The sequence below is a fragment of the Miscanthus floridulus genome, chromosome 7 (genome assembly GCF_019320115.1).
Source record: "Miscanthus floridulus cultivar M001 chromosome 7, ASM1932011v1, whole genome shotgun sequence".
Classification (NCBI taxonomy): Eukaryota; Viridiplantae; Streptophyta; class Magnoliopsida; order Poales; family Poaceae; genus Miscanthus; species Miscanthus floridulus.
In genome coordinates this window covers 91734473-91740357 of record NC_089586.1, presented here as the reverse complement: position 1 = coordinate 91740357, position 5885 = coordinate 91734473, and positions in this window count along the sequence as shown.

Here is a 5885-nt window from a genome sequence, read left to right as displayed (position 1 = left end):
AATAGTTATCAAGAAAGCATCAAGATGGCTCCATTCGAAGCTTTGTATGGCAGAAAATGTAGAACACCATTAAATTGGGTCGAGCCAGGAGATAGAAAGTATTATGGCATTGACTTTGTAGAAGAGGTCGAGAAGAAAGTTCATATTATTCAACAAAATATGAAGGCAGCCCAATCGCGTCAGAAAAGTTATGCAGACAGAAGAAGGAGACCCCTTGTGTTTGAAGTTGGTGACTATGTTTATCTGAAGGTCACGCCAATGAAGAAGAAACGGTTTGGAGTCCGGAGAAAGCTTGCCGCTAGATTCGTAGGACCATACAAGATCTTGGAAAGAAGAGGTCCAGTAGCTTATAAGATAGAGTTACCTGAAACAATGAGTACTGTCTTCCCAGTTTTCCATGTATCACATCTCAAGAAGTGTTTGCGTGTTCCGGAGGAAAGAATAGAACCTCGGGGCATCCAACTCAAATCAGATTTGGTGTATCGTGAGCAACCGGTCCATGTGCTAGACACTAAAGAACGTGCTACTCAGAATAGTGTGGTGAAAACATACAAGATACAGTGGAATCACCATGATGAGGGAGATGCAACTTGGGAAACGGGAGAATATCTACAAAAAGCTTATGAAGATTTTTATAACAAATGGTTCGTAACCCAAATCTTGGGACGAGATTTTTTAAGGGGGGAGGGCTGTAACACCCCGGTGTTATGCCAGCATGTAGGCACTACAAATCATGCATATTGTGCATCATCAAGCATCCTAAGTATCCATGCCTAATCATGTAAATAATAACTGAAACCATGCTTCGAAACGTATGAAACATGCTCGTGAAACATGAATGTTGCATACACTTGTTTGGAGTTGTTTTGCCCTAATTATGCTTGCTAGGTTAGTAAAACATGTTTGGCTATAATTGTAAATCATCTAGAATTATTTAGCACAGTTTTTGGAGCAAAGTTTGTATTCAAACTTTTGACAAAATATGCATTTGAAATCTTTATTGAAAATGGCCAAAAATCCTCCCTATTTAGCTTTTACTTCCCAATTCAAAATCTATGCAAAATTTTTAGTTGGTCCCTAAATCAAAGTTGTAGAGGATTAAATTCTAAGCAACTTTTATGTTTGGGCCATTTTCAAAAGAAGTCATTTTCTTGCTCAAAAGGGTAATTGAAAACTGATATTTGAAAATTCCTTGAAAATAGGAATTGAAAAATGGTTTCTCTCCTTTACTGGGCCGCCGCCTCACTTCTGGCCCGCCAGCCAAAGCCGGCCCAACGTCCACCCCATGCCGCGCCTTCACCTCGGCCCAGCCCAACTCGCGCGCCTAGCCTGCCCCAGCGCCGCGCCGCGCCGCGCTGCGCCTGTTCTCGCGCGCCGCGCCCGACTGCGTCAGGGCGCGCTCGCCGCGTGGCCGCCATGCGCCGGCGACGCACGCCGCGCGGCAGCCCCGGCCTGCCTCGCCCTCCACGTGCTCGCCTTCATCTGCCGACCCCGCTGCGCTCCCCACTTCACTCTCCCGCGCTGCCTCTCTGCTTCGTCCGCACCGAGCTCTGCTCTCGCGCCGCCATCGCCACCGCAGCCCCGCTGGCAAAATTGGCCGCCGGTGGTCCACCACTACCCGCAATCAAGCACGCGTCACTCCGCCTCGCTCCCCGGCACCTAGTGCTCACTGTAGCGACACCTTTTGAGCAAGGTATAGCGGCTTGCGCGTGTTCACCACCGTCGGTCATGGCGCCGCCGTGATTGCCCTCGCCATGGAAACGCTTCCTCCTTCCCTTGTCCATCCCGTTGTGCTGCATGCTCGGGTTCGTCACCTTCTTGCAAACCCCGCGTGCACACCCGCTTGCCCGGACATGGCCGGCAACGGCCGCTGGCCCGCTGGCAGCGCCCGCACCGCCGTAACATCGGCGTGGCATGGCGTCTCGCCGTGCCTGAGCTGGGCCAGGATGGCCGTGGGCCGAAGCCCCGAACCAGGCCGCCGCCCTTCCCCTTCGCTCGGTCTGCACAGGCCGAAAGTGGCCGTGGGCCAGTTGTTCCCACGGGCCGAATGTTTGTGTACTCATTTTGGCTCGAAATTTGTTGAAACAAATTTTGTTGTGTTCCTTGTCACTAGATCTACATGATAAAAATATTGCATGTCATTTTTTAGATACTTTTCTGTAGAGCTTTATTTAATCCTTGATATTGCTGATATCTTGTAAATGTGTAGTAAAACCTATATGGATCAGAAAAATATGCTTCCAAGTGTGTTATTCTTCTTGTGTAATGTACTTCCTAGGAAAAATATATGCCATGCATGTCCTGTAGAAAAATTGTGAGATGTAGTTCAAGTGCCTTTAATGGCTGATTTTTGTTATTTTTGCTAGAGAGCAAAATTTGTATAAAACATGCATGTGATAATTTTTGTGCAGTGATTATTTACTGTGTAGAACATAGGAAAAACATTAAATCTGTTGTTTGACACTTTTCACAGTACAAAGTATTTTCATGTTCATAATTATGCCATAGCTTGTCATTTTTGTGTAGGCTAATCCACTTATCCAAATGCCATAAAAATTTAATGGTAGACTACTTAGGGTAGTACTGTGCTATGGTAATTTTCTAAGATTTTTCTAAGCTATAAAAATAGATGTTGCTATTCAAACCTATTATTAATTAGGGTTTAATCAAATGTTGCTTTATGCATGATTAAGAAATTAGTGAAGCTTTGGTGTATCTTTGAAGCATTTAATGAGATATGTTGACTTAGCATATTAGTAGTAGAAGAGAATGCAGTAGATGACATGTGCTTGCAGTACATGTTCTTGGATGATGTTGACTACCTTGCATTCAAGCATATCCATTGTGTTCATTTTATCCGATGCACTTTTTGCATAAGCACTAACGCACATGCATCATACAGCATCGCAAACCGAGAACCCAATCGTCATACCCGAGGAGCCCGAGGAGCAGCTCGAGGTGCAGCCGCAGGAAGTGACCGAAGCAGACGAGGAGGACGTTGAGGAACTTCCGGAGTGCCCCGATCACCGCCCGAGCTCCTTCGAGAGAGGTAAGCCCCGGAGCATTTTCTCCCCGGTTTGCAATTATTAATTAAATGCTTTACTTTAATTGATGCATTACGTTCAGGAGTTGTTTGCAACCGTTGCTGCATTATACCTTGTCTACCTTTGTTATACTATATCCTTGTTACCCTGGTATCCGCAGTCGAGTCAATGCTTAGCTGGCTTAGACCGGTAGAAGTCGGGTGATTTCCTGTCACCTGCGAGCTATAGGTGGTTACCTGGATCTGCTTGGATAACTATGTAGTCATGGTATAACTAAGTGTTAAATGAAGTTGAGACCGAACGGAGACTTACAGAGTTTTGGACTGTAGTGCTTTCCGTCTGTGTCGATTAAGGACCGACCGTTGTTGGGCCTCGAGTCATGTTGAACGCATGCCTTACATTTAGCTGGCCGAATAAAGTATCTTTCGACCACGAAGCTGGGAGATTATTCGGGCCGAGTAGATTGTCCACAGCGCACTGTGCCGGAGCAGGTGTGGTAGGACACGGGGGCACAAAGATAAGACCAAAGAGCAGTCGGTCGGCCCTCGGGTACATGTGGTTCCTGGCAAACTCGAGATTCTTGGATAGTTGACTCGGTGACCGATACCTCACTTTAGCGGGTGAGTGAGGTTTGTGTAAGAAATAAATCACCAGCTGGTTAGGAATCGATTCGAATCACCATCGCTCCTGGATAGTGAGCACTTGACTTGAGTTACTTCATCGTAGTAATGTTAATGGGACACTTGGACAGTTATAATGAATATGACATTATGGAAGTTGTTAATGATCATTGGTTATCATTATTTGTTTAATCACATGTTTGCTCTAGTATAGGTGCAAATGTAGTCGACAGGTTAATAATAATTAACTTGATAATAATGCTTTTGTAAAAGTTCTTGAAATGCTAAAAATGCCTCTTTTTGCAAACGAGTCAGCTACCCTACTATAAAGCCCTTCATAATCCTTGGTGTCACCTTATTTTCGGTTATGTCGGGTAAGTCTGGCTGAGTACCTTCTCGTACTTAGGGTTTTATTCTCACTTGTTGCAGATGGGCAGATGTATTACGGCTACTGTATCAACTGCCTTTATCCTGCGATGGGTGATGCTTAGGACCATGGGCATGGTCATTCCTTACGTCTCGTCTGATGCTTTTGTTGGAGATGATCATTAGCTGGCACTGTATTTGAACTCCGTGTGAGTGTGTGGTTTTGAACAAATGGCTTCCGCTACTTCTGTTTGAACTCGTTTTGTAATAACTATGTTTAAACTCTGATGTATCTGTGATGCGAACTTTTATGTAATATGTGATGGTGACCGCTAAACTTATTACGATCTGGGCTGGTATGTGAGTTGGTTTGAAATCCTTCGTGATTTCACGGACTACCGGGTTATACGGGCTTAAGTTTGCTAAATCGTCTGCTCTGGCGGATGTTTTTCTTACTTAATTTCGTATAATTGGTCGGTTCTGTTACATCCACCGCTGTCTATCATTCCAATAGATGAAGAAGGGAGCGACGACGACGACCCCTATGATGTCACGACAAGGACGAGCATACAGCCAGAGAGAGCGCCACTTGAGAACTACATGGTAAGCATTTTATTTGAACTATGCCTTGACATAGTTTCACTTGGAAAGTATGTGGTAATGATGATTATGAATGTACTCTAGGTAAATCAGCTAGCTCACCTTTCCAATGAGGCCAGAGTTTACCATAGACGTGCAGGAGGGATCAAGAATTCATACCTTGAAGAATTTACCAAGGTAATACCCCTATGCCTATGTAAGAAGATGCACAAGTCAAAACATATTTTGAAATTAATTACTCACATAAGCGACACAAATGCCTTTAGAAAAATGCCATCTCCCTCTTATCCTCGGCCTCCTTAAAGTCGTAGGCCTCCTTGTTTTGTCGCCAGAAGCTCATCAACTCGGTCTCGTTATTGTAAAAACTCAGCTGTCGACCGGTCACTCGAGGAAAGACCTCTAAAATCCTGTTACGGGTCTTCCATGATGGCATCTTTACCCCCGTACCTCATCCTCACCTCCATCTGCTTCTCCTTCCACATCCAACGCTTGCTCCCTTTTTCGAGTGGCTAATGTATCTTCAGCCTCTCCACTAACTCTTCACGACCAGTGAAGTCCTCCCAATTGCATGTCCTCCCCACCTAAGCAAACACAAAGCAATGAGCAAACAAACCGGTGGCCTATGTTCATGTAGTAACTTCACCAGTTCAGTCAACTCACCCATAACTCAGACGGCCCTCCATAAGCATTACCACAGTAGTATCTGTACCCTAACTCAGACGGAACAACTCCTTCGTGAGCCTTGATGCCACACTTGCACTTACGGTCTGGCATCTTTGTGCATGGCCATGGCTTAATGCCTGCTTGAAACTCCACAAATTCATACTCTGAAGGATAGTGCGATTTGGGTCCATAGTTGTACTCCTCAAAGTCACAAGATGGAAACCCTCTCTGCAAAAAACAAATGTTCCAAGTGTAACATTGTATGTGCAAAATGCATACAAGCTTAGAGATAGATTGCTTTCATGAGAACTTACATAATCTGGCAATCCACAGTGATAGAAGACAGTGAATGCTCCACGTTGGCTGGGAGTAGTTAATTGCGCCGACACTCCACAATGTCATCTAGGAGGATTGGCTAGATGGCGCAAAGCAGCGTCAACCTTCTCCACCTTTGTCATTTCCGGAGGGTTCAATGGCGGCGGAACCCAACGGACATATTCTGCATATGGAACACTCTTCCAGGGGTCATAAGGAAACAACATAATCAATGGCTCGAATATTTCATCGCCATCGATCCACTGATAGAAGCTGC